Raw genomic sequence first — 16,457 nt, 5'->3', positions numbered from 1 at the left:
ATGCCCTGAATATAAGAGCTAAAACTATAAAATTCCTAGAAGAAAACATAGGGTAAATCTTTATGACCTTAGATTTGGCAAAGGAGTCTTAAATGTGACACTAAAAGCATGAGGAACAAAAGAAAAATAGATAAATTGGACTTCATCAAGATTAAAAACTGCTTAGGCCAAAAAACAAGTCTTAATAAATTTAAGAAGATTGAAGTCATATCAAGTACCATTTCTGACCACAGTGGTATAAAACTAGAAATCAATTACAAGAAGAAAGCTGGAAAATTCACAAATAAGCGGAGATAAAACAACATGCTACTGAATGACCAAGGGGTCAAAAAAAAAAAATCAAAAGAGAAATCAAAAAGATCTTTAGACAAATGAAAATAGAAATACAACATACTAAAACTTATGGGACACAGCAAAAGCAGTTCTAAGAGGAAAGTTCACAGCAATAAACATCTATATTAAGAAACAAGAAAGATCTCAGATAAACAACCTAACCTTACACCTCAAGGAGGTAGAAAAAGAATAATAAATGAAGTCCAAAGTTAGTAGAAAGAAGGAAACAACAAAGACCAGAGCAAAAATAAATGAAATAGAGACTAAAAAGACAATAGAAAAGATCAAGAAACAAAGAGCTGTTTTTTTAAAAAGATAAATGAAATAGACAAATTTTTAGCTAGACTCACCAAGGAAGAGAGAAGATGCAAACAAATAAAATTAGAAATTAAAGAAGAGACATTACAACTGATACCACAGATACAAGAGATTATAAGAGACTACTCTAACAATTATACAACAAAAAATTGGACAACATAGAAGAAATGAATACATTCCTAGAAACACACAACCACCAAGACTGAATCATGAAGAAATAGAAAATCTGAACAGATTGGTTACTAGTAACAAGATTGAATCAATAACCAAAAACCTCCCAGCAAACAAAATTCCAGGACCAGATGGCTTCACTGGTGAATCCTACCAATATTTAAAGAAGAACTAATACCAATCCTTTGCAAACTCTTCCAAAAAATAGAAGAGGAGGGAATACTTTCAAACTCATTTTACAAGGCCAGCTTCACCCTGATACCAACACCAGAAAAGGATACTACAAGAAAAGAAAACTACAAGCATATTGGCCTTATGAACATAAATGCAAAAATTCTCAACAAAATATTACCAAACAAAATTCAACAATACATTAAAAAGATCATACACCATGATCAAATGGTATTTATTCCAGGGTTGCAAGCATGCTTCAACATCTGCAAATTAATCAGTGTGATCATCACATTAACAAAATGAAGGATAAAAATCATATAATCATCTCAATAGATACAGAAAAAGCATTTGTCAAAATTCAACATCCTTTCACAATAAAAACTCTCAACAAATGGAGTATGGAAGGAATGGACCTCAACATGTTAAAAACTTTAAAAATTTTGCACATCAATTGACATTACCCAGAAAGTGAAAAGCAGCTCACAGAACAGGAGAAAATATTTGCAAACCATATATCTGATAAGGATCAAGTATCAAAACTATATAAAGAACTCATAACTTAGCAACAAGAAGACAAACAACTCAATTAAGAAATGGGCAAAGGACTTAAAACGTTTCTCCAAAGAAGATATATAAATGGCCAACAAGCACACAAAATGATGCTCAACAGAATTAGTCATTAGAGAAATGCAAATTGAAAACAAGGAGATACCATTTCACATCCACTAGGAGGACTATAACAATTTTTTCTTTAAGGAAATTAACAATGGTTGGCAAGGACGTGGAGAAGGTGGAACCCTGGTACTTTGCTGGTAGGAATGTAAAATGATTCAGCCACTAGGAAAAACAATTTGGCAGTTCCTCAAACAGTCAAACAGAGAACTACCGTATGACCCAGCAATTCCACTCCTAGGTATATATCCAAAAGAATTGAAAGCAGGTACTCCATCAAATACCTGTATATGAATGTTTATAGCAGCACTATTCCACCATGCCACTTCCATTCCATTATATTTATTGTAGCTTTATAATTTCACATCTAGTAGCATAAAGCCTTAAAATTTGTTCTTCAAAACAGTCAGAGGTATTCATTTTAGAACCAGCTTATCAAGGTGAAAAAAAAAAAGCTTTTAGTGTTTTTATTGAGATTGCATTATATTAAAAAAAAAACCTGCTGGGAATTTTATTGGGATTGTATTGGATCTAGAGATGAATTTTGGAGAAACTATATTGTCTTCCAACCCTATACATGTGTGGGTTTCTGTTTATTTACATCTTTCTCTCAGAAATGTTTTAGTAGTTTTCTCTGTAGACACTTTTTACATTATTTTTTAAGATTTATTCCTAAGTATTTGATGTTTTCAATGGTATTGCAAAAGCTATCATTAAAAAATTTCATCTTAAAATTGTTCACTGATAGTACATAGAAATATAATTGATTTTTGCATTTTGATCTTGCTTAATTCAGCAACATAATTAATTTTTTGACTTTGTGCATACACAATCATGTCACCTACGAATAACAACAAATTTATTTGTTCCTTTCCAAGTCTTATAACTTTCATTTTTCTTGTTGTATGGCAGTGGCTAAGAACTCAGTATAATTTTGAATAGAAGTGGTGAGAGCTGGCATCGTTGCGTTCCATCTCGGAAGAAAAGCTTTGAATAGTTCAATATTAAGTTCAGTGTTTATTGTACCGTTTTGTGTAAATATTCTATATGAGTTTAAGGATGTACACTTTTATTCCTAGTTTGCTAGGAGCTTTTATAAACAAGTGTGGGATTTTTATCAAATGTTTTTCCTTTATCTATTGAGATGATGATATGGGAGTTTTTTGTCCTTTATTTTGTTAATGTGAATTCCATTGATTTTTTAAATGTTGAACTAATCTTGCATTCCTGGAATAAACTCAATTTGATTGTGATATGTTATCAGTTTTATATATCGCTCAATTAGATACCTAATATTTTATTCCGGATTTTTACGTCTACGTGCCCGTGTTTGTTTTGATCGCCTTACCAACACCCACAGTGGGCTGGCAGGCATCTCCTTTCTCAATAGGTTTGGATGACCGAGTACATAACCTCCAGACTGGATGTAGCAGACACAAGTCAGTTTTATTAAGCCTACCACCCCCTGCATGAAGAACACAGCACACCTCGAGGGACCACACAGTCGGCACAGGAGGTGAAGGAAAGAGGAGACAGCAAAAGCAGAGTAGGGAATTCACTGAGACCTTATAAGCCTTTCCGGGTGGGCTTCCCCAGGGACCATGGATGGTCTGGATGAAAGTAGACAGGAAACAAGGTCAAGACTGAGAAAGAAGAAGTGCAGAGAGGAACTGAAAGTGGGTGGTTTCAGATAAGATAGCTGACAGCAAGGAACTCTTGGTGCTGAGGATTTAACAATGAACAAAACCTGTAGTCCTCCCCTCAGGGAGTTTATGGAGAGATAAAAGAGATTAAAAAAAGAAATATACAACACTGTCAGATAGTAATGAGTGCTATGAGAAAGAAAAAGTCAGAGGACAGAGAACAGTGGAGGAATGCTATTTTAGATAGGATACTCAGGGAAGAACTGTCTGAGGGTGTCATTTAAGCAGAGATCCAAAGGCAGTGAAAGAACAAACCACATAAGTATCAGAAAGAAGAGTGTCCCAGGTGGAGGAAACACCAAGAGCAAAGGCCCTAAGGTTGGGACATGCTTAGAGAATTGGAGAACAGTGCGTGGAGTGGAGTGTGTGAAGATATAAATTTCCAGAGGTAGGCAGGTGCCAAATTACACAGTACCCTGTATGGCACGTAATGATTTGGGAGTTTATTCTAGGATGGTTGGAGAGTTTTGAGCAGGGCAGTGTTGTATCTGATTGCCATTAAAAAGAAAAAGATTTATCTGGTTAGAGATTATACACTATAAGGTGTAAGAGCAGAAAAAGGGAGACCAATTAATAAACCATGGCAGCATTATAAGAAAAAGATGATAGCTTTGATTATGTCTGGTAACGGAGAGATTATTAAGTGAATTACAGTAAATCCATATAATGGAATATGATACAGCCATTATAAATGATGTCCACTATAAATGATGTAAAATAATACATAAGGACATAGAAAAATGTTTATATTAAATATAAACAAAGAAGGTTGTAAAAGTAGACTATTATCTAACTCATAAAGTTTATTCATCCATGTATAGCATGATGCTATTCTATAAAAATATGGTATGCATGGAATATTGAAGCTGGAAAAGATTAGAGCTCACCTAGTCTACCCAAATTAGAAAAGTTACAGGACTTAATTGACAGCAAGTACTAGAATATAGATCCGCTTCTCAATCTAACGCTTATTCTGTCGCCCCTATGGCCTCTCTGCTATATTGGCTCTCCCAAGTACTTATACTTCTGATAGTCTGGCATTCAAATGAGACTCTTTATATGAATCAATTCATTGACCATAAATAAATACACTACACGTCAGCGCACAGTACTAAAATGTCTGTGGTCAACGATTTTTTGAAATTCTAACAATGGTACACAGAATTTGTCAAGGAAATAATATTCTTGGGCAGCAAAATACTGTTTCTGTGACACCATTTCTCTTTTGAACCATTTCTCTTTTGAATCTGCAGGTTTCCCTGGCTATGATTTTATTTTAGAGGGCCAGAAGGCTCCTTCTAGAAACCAAACAGCCTACCCTCCTCCTTACTATAGTAACATGCCATAGCCCTTCACTGTCTGACCCACAGGAAAAAAACCTGCTTTTAATTAAGCATTAATTACTTGAATGCAGGCTGCATTATGTGGAAAAAACCTGTTACTTTCATCTTAATTTAAAAGACAACATCTGAGGTTCAAACTGGCAAGAAGATACACTTTCTAAATGCATTTATATCATTATTCTCCTTCAGAGAATTACAAGAGATTCATTTTCCTACGGTTTTGCAGGGCTTGGAATGGTAAGAAAAATGGAAGACGAGAAAATGGGGGTTTCTCCTTGATGCTTTTTGCAGGGCAGAAAAAATACTTTTTGAGAGATTTTTGATTACTGTACGTAGTTATCTAAATATTGAAAAGTAAAATTCAGACGAAGTCTTACTGAGTGCTAATGCAGTCTATTTAAGGTCTTTCTGTTTTATTTGCTATAAATACATTAAAGTTATCTGAATTTGTGTAGTAAATCAGATCAAATAGAAAATAGAAAAGATTTGTCACAGGTCTAGAGTGCATGACCAATAAAATCAAGTTCAGCTATAAGAAAGAATGTTTATAAATATGGGGGAAAGTTGCCTCAATATTTTTATAATTTTATGTGCATTATTTTTCACATCTTGAAGCTGCCCAAGTATAGAAAAATAGAGGACTTCAGGAACAGTTACCAGCATGATTTGCTTTTATTACCTTTCTGTTCGAGACCCTTGTTTCCCCTTGTAGCATGTCAAATTGCCCCCAAAACCATATTATACAGCAGAGAAATGTTGTTCACACTTCACTGGCTATTGATTTACTTTATTTATTGGCACAAAATCAGCCTGAGATAAACATTTTGTCCCCCATTTCCACTATTGTAAGCGGTATACTTCATTGCAAGATAGGTAAGCCCGAATGTGCAGGGTCACAATTCGACATGGCTTTCTAATCAATGTGTGAAAAATTATCTAATGAATAATGGGTTGCACATTTCCACAAACAAATTAACCAGGGTGAGACTGAAACTAATGATTATATTTATCTAATGTAATTTCACATCTGTTACTAGTGGTAGTAATTTTTTTCTTTTTCATCCATGGTGTCCTCAAAATTACAGCTTAGCTTTTCAGATACAGTTATAGGACATCAGTTTAACTAGAAAATAGACAATTTTGTGGAATGTTTATTTTATTCTTTGAATGCCAATGGCCCTGAGAAATATGACGCCATTTAACAAAATTTAGGAATTCAGGCACTTCTTGATCATGTACTTCTGTTGCGTTTTTAAGTACTGCCTGTGGTCTTAATTTCATAGTGCATGGGACAAATCTCACCATTTAGTCTCATAAAAAGCAAAATGACCCCATTTTACCACTGTAAGAGCATCCTTAATTTTACCTGTCCTTATAATAATATAATATTTATCCTGATTTAAAATGTAGAAATTTTTTTAATAGTAGAAGCAATTCCCAACTTAGGAGAAAAGTTAAATCCTAAACTTTTTATTTAGAACTTAGGGCACCTAAGGGTCCCTGGCAAGCCCACAGAAGGCTATTCCGTACACGTGTAAGTTTGTCCTAGAAGCCAGCCACAGCTGGTACCATATTTCTACGGGAAAGAGCACCCACAGTTTAAACCAAGAACACGTGCCTTTCAGCTACGGTTTCCCACTCTCCTGCCCCCTGCAGGATTAAAGGAGGGGAATCTCCTACTTTAATGGCTTGGGGAAGGGGTGTAACAGGGTAACTTGAGGTCAAAGGTGATTTCACATGGTAAAGTGGCAGGGAGCTCCAGAGGCAGGAGTCACTTGCTGGAGTATAGACCAGGGATATTTCTTGGCCCACTGCTTGCCTCTTATCCAGACAGACCTCAGCCTAATTCTGAATCCAAATCCTCTAATTTTAATAGAAAGCTCCAGGGATTCGTATTCTGAGGTTTCAATTATTAGAAATCAGACTCTGATAATCAGAGAGAGATCTATAAATTCTATCACCTAATGGAAGAGTTCCCTGATAACTGTCACTCCTGTGGGGAACTCTTCCGTTAGGTGCACCATGCAGAAAACATAGAGAAGTAAGACGTCTTTTGATCCCTGGAAGGAAAAAACAGCCCTTTAAGGCAGCAGTTCTCAATAGCTGAGCTCTCAAACTTTCTTGGTCCCTAAAAATTACTGAAGACTTCAAAGAGTTTTTGCTTATAGGTTATATCAATAGTTGTGCTATTAAAAATTAAAACTGAAAAAAATTTTAAGTATTTATTAATTCATTTTAAGACAAAAATAAATCCATTACATGTTAACACAAATAACAGTTTATTTAAAATAAACATTTCTCCCTTAAAAAAAGCATAACAGTGAGACAACTGCCTTAATAGAAGACAGCTGAATTCTAACAAATAGGCTGCCTTCAACTTGTTGTGATATGTTGTTTTGACCAAAGTGTATAAAGAAAATCTGGCCTCAACAGACATGTAGTTGGAAAAGAGGTTATTTTAACAGTTGTTTTAGATAATTGGAGATATTCTGCTTTGATAAAAAACCAAAATGTGTGAAGTGGTTGTTTCTTAAAAGTTAGTTGTAATATGGAATCTGAAACCATATCAATGAAATTTCATGCTTTCTTACATTAAAAATACATTAGTTTATCTTGCACTTTGAAAGGATCTTCTAACTAGCATGATTTTGTACTATTATGTATTGATCATCTTAAATATATTAGTTCACTGACATTTCTTTCAAATGTTGACACATTTCATTATATAATACTTAAAAATCATATCTATGAATCTTATCAGAGAAGCCTTTAGCTATTGAGATACTGTCAAGCTGTCAGTGGGTAATATAAGTTTTCCAACTTTCTACTTTCCACTTGGGAGATCAAATTTTATCATTGGCAACTAATACTATAAGTTGTTTTTCTTGAACTTTCCTTGAAATATCACTTTGTACATTTTTGAGAAAAGGTCTGCCAAATACCCAGTTCCGATGGCTAGTAGTTTGTCAGTTGTTCTCTCAACTAAAAATAGTATTCCGTGAAAAAAGCAGCTAGACCAGCTCACGACCCACACCATCACACAACTGCTTTTCCTCCTGCACCATGGTTCTCTGGGATGCAGGCAGAAGAGCTTTGTGCATGATGCCCACTTCATCACCCAGAATATTCAGAAGACATTTACTCTAGAGTTGAGGTTTAATAAAGTTAATTTTTTATTGTTCAAAATGTTCTTAAACGTTCATCAAAAATGTTTTTAAGTGAAACTTTTTCATTCCTTTTTTTTTACTATAAGAATACAATGACTACTAGTACAGTTTTGTGTCAATGTAGTGACTCACTCTATAACATGGTTTTATCCACCATCGCTTTTGCACCATCAGACCAAATGTCAACACAGTAAAAAAGGCAAATCACATCTTAGTCTTATGATAAAAATGGTTTTAACCTCCCAGACTTCTTAAAAGGGGATCCCAAGATAGCTGGACTGCCTTTTAAGAATAACTGCTCTAAAGAGTCCACAGTTCTATGTGTATGGAGGGACGGTGGTGGCTGGCGGGAGAGGGACAAACTCTTTCTAAAAACAATCCAGAAAATTGAGGAAAAGGCATTTTGAATGTAAACGAATGTTTAATTCGTTTGGCTTTCCTTATAGCTTGACTGGTTTGAGATAGTTACCTCATTTAGTTCTTTACCTTGCTTCTGGCCCTGATCTGAGTTTGGCCTCAATGAGTGGTTTCATCAGAATCAATACTAGGCAAACTATGAATGAAATTTCATGGCTCTGCCTGCCCCCGCAAGTGCCTGTAAGGGCAGAAGCCCCTTCGATAATCTAACTTAACAAGAGGCAGAAATTTGGAGCCGAAAGGATGAGGACTGTCTGTCAAGAAGGAATAAGGATCTGAATTAGGATAACAGCAATATTCTTCCATGGATGAAACCATTAGATAAAAAGTTAATAGGGAATTAACAATGAAGGTAAGGCCACCACTTGAATCCACTGATCACTTATAGCATCACTAAAAGTGAGAGAATGGGAGGTGTGATGAATGCTGTGAAGAAAAATTCCACAGGACTTATTAGAGATACGAGACAGAAGGAGAGAGGAGAATAGGAATTACTGATTACCCCCATATTTTAAGCCTGGCGGCTAGAGTAGTAATGATGATACTGACAGATACGAGGAAACCAAGAGGTAGAATCAGTTTTCAGGGGGGTTCCTAGCAGCAGCTATGTTGCAGTGAGAAGAGCATCAGACTGGATAGGGATTCTGCCAGCTGTACCACCACTCAGGCACATAACCGTGAGCAAACACAACCTCCCGAACCCCAGGTCCTCTTCTTAAAAATAAGATTAAACTAGATGCTTCATATGACTCTTCCAGATCTGATATGCCAAGGTAAGTTTAGATTAAATGTGTTTAAAGTGTCACAGGATACTGAGCGGGAAAATGTTCCTTATGAATTTTTTTTTTTTTTTTTGAGGAAGATTGGCCTTGAGCTAACATCTGTGCCCATCTTCCTCTATTTTATATGTGGGATGCCTGCCACAGCATGGCTTGATAAGCGGTGCTAGGTCCATGCCCAGGACCCAAACCAGCAAACTGCAGGGCGCCAAAGCAGAGCTCACGAACTTAACCGTTACACCGCCGGGCAGGCCCCTGAATTTTTTAATGATATAAATTTGTTTATAATATATAGAACATATATAGAAAATAGATAGATAAATATATAATATCTAAAATATACATATCAATTTGGGGCTGACCCCGTGGCCGAGTGGTTAAATTCGCGCGCTCCGCTGCAGGCAGCCCAGTGTTTCGTTGGTTCGAATCCCGGGCGCGGACATGGCACTGCTCATCAAACCACGCTGAGGCAGCGTCCCACATGCCACAACTAGAAGGACCCACAACGAAGAACATACCACTATGTACTGGGGGGCTTTGGGGAGAAAAAGGAAAAAATAAATAAATAAAATCTTTATAAAAAAAGCTATAAAAAATAAAATAAAATATATAGAAAATGTATAAAATCTATAATATAGTATGTAGAAAATATATAAAAATAACAATGCTTAATTTTAAGTGGCATAGAAATGGATGTTTAAATGCTTTTTGTTAATTTTGTATATATTTTCAGCTTTCAAATAACTGTCTGTATGTAGATTCTCCAATTCCATTCCTTCTATTCTCACTAAATGCTCTCCAATCGGCTTTCGCCCATATGAAACTTCATGAAACTGCTTCTTAAGAAAATTGTGTAAAATATACATAACAAAATTTACCATCTTAATCATTTTTAAGTGTACAGTTCAGCGGCATTAAGTACATTCACATTGTTGTGCTACCATCACCATCATTCATCCACAGAACTCTTTTCATATTGCAAAACTGAAACTCAATACCCTTTAAACAATAACTCCCATTCTACCCATAGCCAAGGCAACCACCGTCTACTTTCTGTCTCTATGAATTTGACTACTCTAGGCACCTCATTTAAGTGAAATCATACAGTATTTGTCCTTTTGTGACTGGCTTATTTTATTTAGCATAATGTCCTCAACAGTCATCTAAGTGGTAGCACGTGCCAGAATTTTCTTCCTTTTCAAAACTAAAGAGCATTCCATTGTATGTATACACCAGATGTTGTTTATCCAGTCATCTGTCAATGGACACTTGGGTTGTTGCCATCTTTTGGCTACTGCAAATAAGGCTGCTATGAACATGGGTATGCAAACATCTCTTCAAGTCCCTACTTTCAATTCCTTTGGAAGTGGAATTGCTGGATCGTACAGTAACACTATTTTTACTTTTTTGAGGAACCACTATACTGTTTTCCATAGCAGCTGTACCATTTTACATTCTCACCAACAGAGCACAGAGTTCCAATTTCTCCACATCCTTGCCAATACTTGCTATTTTCTGGTTTTTGGTAGTAGTCATCCTAATGGGTGTGAGGTGGTATTTCACTGTGGCATTGATTTGCATTTCCCTAATGATGAGTGTTCTCTATAGTTTTATCAAAAGAACATATGAGCCAACACAAAGAGCTCCTGTTGGCCAAAGATGGGATACTTTAAGCACCAAAAAATATGTAAATACAACTGATTAAAGTACACTAAATATACAAACCCCAAGTTCATAATGATACTAAAAAAAAAAATCTCCTAGCACGTTAAAAGGATCATACACTATGATCAAGTGGGATTTATCCGTAGGATGCAAGGATGGTTCAAAATATGCAAATAAATCAATGTGATACATCACATTAACAGAAGGAAACAAAAAGAATCATATGATCATCTCAATAGAAAAAGCATTTGACAAAACTCAACATCCATTCAAGATAAAAACTCTTAAATTAGGCATAGAAGAACCATATTTCAGCATAATAAAAGCCATATATGATAAGCCCATAGCTAACATCATACTCAATAGTGAAAGGTTGAAAGCTTTTCCTCTAAGATCAAGAACATGACAAGGGTGCCCACTCTCACCATTCCTATTCAACATAGCACTAGAAGTCCTAGCTAGAAAAATCAAGCAACAAAAATAAAAGACATCAGAATTAAAAAGGAAGAAGTAAAATTATCTCTATTTTCAGATGACATGATTTTACATATAGAAAATCCTAAAGACTCAACCAAAAAACTATTAGATCTAATCAATGACTTCAGTAAAGTTGCAGGATAAAAATTAACATACAAGAATCAGTAGCATTTATACACACTAACAACGAATTTTCTGAAAAAGAAATAAAGAAATTGATCCCTTTTACAATTGCATCAAAAACAATAAAATACTTAGGAATAAATTTAAGAGGCTAAAAATCTCTACTCTGAAAACTACAAGACATTGATAAAAGAAATCAAAGACACAAGTAAATGTAAAGGTATCCCATGTTCATGGATTGGAAGCATTAATATTGTTAAAATGTCAACACTACCAAAAACTATCTGTAGATTCAATGCAATCCCTATCAAGAATCCAATGGTATTCTCTACAGAAGTAGAAAAAACACTCCTAAATTTTATATGGAACTACAAAAGACCCCCAAATACCCAAAGAAGTCCTGAGAAAGAAGAACAAAGCAGGAGGCATCACACTTTCTGATTTCAAGCTGTATTATAAAGCTATAGTCATTAAAACATTATGGCACAGGCATAAAGACCGACAAATAAACCAATGAAACAGAACCAAGAGCCCAGAAATAAACCCAAGCGTATACAGTCAACTAATATTTGACAAGGGAGCCAAGAATATTAAATAGAGAAAAGACAGTCTTTCCAATAAATGGTGCTGGGATAATTGGATATTCACATGTAAAAGGATGAAACTAGACAATATCTTACTCCACTCACAAAAATTAACTCAAAATAGATTAAAGACTCAAATGTAAGACTCGAAACCATGAAACTCCTAGAAGAAAACATAGGAATAAAGCTTCTTAACATGGGTCTTGGTAATGATTTTTTGGATATGACACCTAAAGCAGAAGAAACAAAACAAAAAATAAACAAGTCACACTACATCAAAGTAAAAGTCTTCTGCACAGCAAAAGAAACCATCAACAAAGTGAAAAGACAACATACAGAATGGGAAAAAATATTCGCAAACTATATATGTAAGAAGGGGTTAATATCCAAAATATATAAAGAACTCATACAATTAAATAGCAAAAACACAACCCAATTGAAAAATGAACAAAGGACCTGAACAGACATTTCTCTAAAGAAGATATATGAAAGGCCAACAGGTAAATAAAAAGATGCTCAACATCACTAGTCATTAGGGAAACGCAAGTTAAAATCACAATGAGATATCACTTCCTGCCTGTGAGAATGGCCATCATTGAAAAGACAAGCGATAACACAAGCTGGATGTGGGGAAAAGGGAATCCTTGTGCACTGTTGGCAGGACTGTAAATTGGTACAGCCACAATGGAAAATAGTATGGAAGACCCTCAAAAAAATTAAAAATAGAACTACATATGATCCAGCAATTCCACTTCTGGGAATATATCCAAAGAAAATGAAAACACTAACTCAAAAAGATATCTGCACCCCCATGTTCATAGCAGCATTATTGACAATAGTCAAGATATGGAAACAACCTAAGTGTCCACTGATGGATAAGTGGATAAAGAAGCTGTAGTGTATATGTATATTCATACATAGATATGCACACTCAGAATAGAATATTATTCAGCCATAAACAAGGAAATCCTACCATTTGCAACAACATGGATGGACCTTGTAGGCATTATGCTAAGTGAAATATGTCAGACAGAGAAAGACAAAAACTGTATGATCTCACATATATGGGTAATCTAAAAAAACAAAAAGCCAGGGCCAGCCCTCTGGCATAGTGGTTAAGTCTGGTGCACTCTGCTTTGGTGGCCCAGGTTCACAGGTTCAGATCCTGGGTGCAGACCTACACCACTTGTCAAGCTATGCTGTGGTGGCTTCCAACATACAAAATACAGGAGGATTGGAACAGTTGTTAGCTCAGGGACAATCTTCCTCAAGCAAAAAAAATGAGGAAGATTGGCAACAGATGTTAACTCAGAGTGAATCTTCCTCACCAAAAAAACACACAAAAAAAACAAAAAACAAAAACCCAAACTCATAGAAAAGAGGTCAGGCTTGTGGGTACCAGAGGCGGAGGGTGGGGGCAGGGAAAACTGGAGGAAGGTGGTCAAAAGGTACAAACTTCTGGTTATAAGATAATTAAGTACTATTGATGTAATGTATAACGATGATTACAGCTAACACTGCTATATGATAAAAAAGTTGTTAAGAGGGTAAATCCTATGAGTTCTCATCACAAGGAAAACATTTTTTTCCTTTTCTCTTTCTTTTCTTTTTATTGTATCTGTATGAGAGCTGTTAGCCGAGCCTATATTGGTCATCATCTCACACTATATGTAAATCAAGGCATCGTGCTGTGCACCTTAAACTCAGAGAGTGATGCCTATCAATTACTTCTCAATAAAACTGGAAAAACATACAATAAGAAAAGTGGTTTAAAAATCCGCATTGAGCACTATGGGAAATAACTAGAGCATACATTACTTCTTCTGAAAATTGACAGTTAAAAGGCAAAAATGGAGTATTTATCCTGCCTTTTCTGTACAAAATGTATTTCAGGATAACCAAATAGCTCTGGTTGACAAAAAAAAAGTTCTTTACTAAAGAATTCCAGCTAATAAATATAGAAGAAATGAAGAAATTAGGAAATCACCGTTTTGCAAGTCCTGGTAGAATAACTGTTTCAGGCAATATTCATAAGTGGACGATCCATTAGATAAAATGGTGACGGGAATTGGACAATGGAGATCAGGCTGTCCCCACTGAACCCACTGGTCAATCACTGCATAACTGAAAGTAAGACAAGCAGACACTGTGTGCATCTGATAGGATCCAATAAGAAGCATATGGCACCACCTATGAAATATTTATGCACAAAAATGTTGGACCCAAATCTGATCAAGCTTCTACAAACTGCACTAATAAGATAGCCACTAGCTACATGTAGCTATTTAAATTTAGAAAGTGAAATTACAAATTCAGTTTCTCAATCGCAAGTGCTCAAAAGCCACATTAGACAGGACAGATACAGAACATTCCCATCAGTGTAGGAGTACAGTTGGGCGGTGCTGCTCTGGGGCTAAATTCCATTTACAAGAAATATGGACACAGAGGGGGATAAAAGAACAAATCGAACAACCCCAGAAACAGCAAGCAAACAAGGCCAGAACGTGGTACATTCTACAGAACAGCAAGTGGATGGCAGGGGGACAAGTGAGCAGGGGAAACTACTCCAGATTTTAAAAGACTTAAGATAGGAAATGTCCAGAAAAGAAAAATCTATACAAAAAGAAAGCAGATCCGTGGTTTCCTGGGGCTGGAGGTGAGAGCAGGGACTGGCTACAAATGGGCTGGAAGAAATCTTGGGGAGGTGTCGAAATTCTCTAAAACTGGATTATAATGATGGTTGTAAGTTTACTAAATATTATTGAATTATTTTAAAAAACTCATAATAGACAATTATAATATATGGACCCTGTTTGGACCTGATTCTAATAAGCTAACTCTAAAAAGACATTTTTGAGATAGTCAAAGAAATTTGATTATGGACTAGATGACACCAAAAAATTATTTTAAATTTTTTTGGGTGTAAATGGCATATTTGTTCATATTTTTAGAAATGGATGTTGAAATATGTGCAATCTCTGTGATATGCTATAATATACTAAAACAGAGAAAAAGATGGAAAAAAGAATGAATGAAGCAAATGAATAAAAATATTAATTATTAAATCTAGGTGATGGTCATATTGGGAGTTCATTGTACTATTTTCCGTACATTTATATATGCTTGAAATTTTTTACAATTTAAAAAAATTAATGGCTACAATAATACCCTCTTACAGTCAATGCTATAAACCAAGTCAATGATGAGTTTATGATCGCCCAAAATTGCCAGACTAAGATACCAGGTTGTCATTTTAAGTAAATTTCCGTATTTAAAATTATTTAAAGTCACCATAGTAAAAACCAATTGGTTACCTTTAAGTCACCATTTGAAACTTCAAAATATTTTATAAACCCACTCTGTTTTTGGAGGGGTTTTTTTTGGGGGGGGCAGATTGTAGGGGGAGGAAGTGTATATATACATTTTTTTTCCCTACCAGCTTAATTGAGTCTCTGCTCATTACATACTCGATAATGCCCAGGTTGAGAAATAAATCCATCGGTATTCTCAGTCACTAGCCTGTGATCCTGTGATAAATATGCCTGGCACCAGTGCAATGTATTCAAGACTTTTCAACGGCTTTTCCTTTGTGCACATCTGCAGGCTTCCTACGTACATCTGCATAAAGAACCCACAACCATGACCTGCGTTATAATTAATATAACAGCACATCTGACCAAGTCCATAGGGTTTTGATGTATAACCATTTTTGAGATCTGCAGGGAACTGAGGATGCCCTGGGGAGAAAGGACGGCTAATTTCAGATCAGGTATGGAACAAGCTGCAAGTGGGAAAACAGTTGTTTTCCTGAAACAGCTATGACATAGCTGGAGGAAACTCTTAGTGTGTGTGTATGTGTGTGTGTATCATATATATACACACGTCTGCTTCAAATCATAGTTGCTCTCCTCCTGCACTCCTTATCATATCCTTCATATACTCACTGTAAATGACCAAGGCATGGCCCTAAATTTACATATGGATCCAATTCAAAACCTTATATAAAAAGCCTTCTTTGGTTACCACTGAGAGAGAAAATCATTGAAGCATGATTTGAGTAGTGGTGTACAGCAAGCACAGAAATGTTAGACCTGAACTGCACGTCCCTCTCCCTCCACACTCTTGGGAGTTAAGACCTACTTTCTCAGGTCCTCCTAACCCTCAACTAAAAAAATTTTACTTTGGAATCTAGATAGCAATCCCATGGCTAGGTGAGTTCTTACTTACACGGATTTCTCCCCAGCCCTCAGGGGTACTCGCTGTCCACTTACGTTGTTCGGTTCCAGCTCCAGCAGCGGGTGACGTCTCATGGAGTTCAGCAAGGAGCAGAGCACCCTGATTCCCTCTCTCTCCGGCCCGGAATGCCACAAGTCAGCACTGTCCAAGAAAACTTCTGTAATGATACCCAACGAGCAGCCACTGGTCACCTGCGGTTTTCTTAGCACTTACAATGTGGCTATAGCGACTGAGGAACTAAATTTTTACTTGTATTTAACTTAAATAGCCACATGTAGCTAGTGGTTACCATACT

General features: G+C 35.9%; 1 long non-coding RNA gene across 1 annotated transcript in view; it reads right to left on the bottom strand.

The window, feature by feature from the left end:
* LOC138917519 (uncharacterized) overlaps positions 1 to 16,457 on the bottom strand; it is a 54,344-nt gene that overhangs the window by 34,627 nt on the left and 3,260 nt on the right. The window contains exon 2 of the long non-coding RNA XR_011425718.1: positions 16,198 to 16,319. This is a non-coding gene — a long non-coding RNA (uncharacterized lncRNA). The remainder of the gene's footprint in view (positions 1 to 16,197; positions 16,320 to 16,457) is intronic.

Source organism: Equus caballus, chromosome 14 (assembly GCF_041296265.1).
Source record: "Equus caballus isolate H_3958 breed thoroughbred chromosome 14, TB-T2T, whole genome shotgun sequence".
Classification (NCBI taxonomy): Eukaryota; Metazoa; Chordata; class Mammalia; order Perissodactyla; family Equidae; genus Equus; species Equus caballus.
The sequence above is the reverse complement of the archived record's forward strand: the minus strand, read 5'-3'. Positions and strand labels throughout refer to the sequence as shown.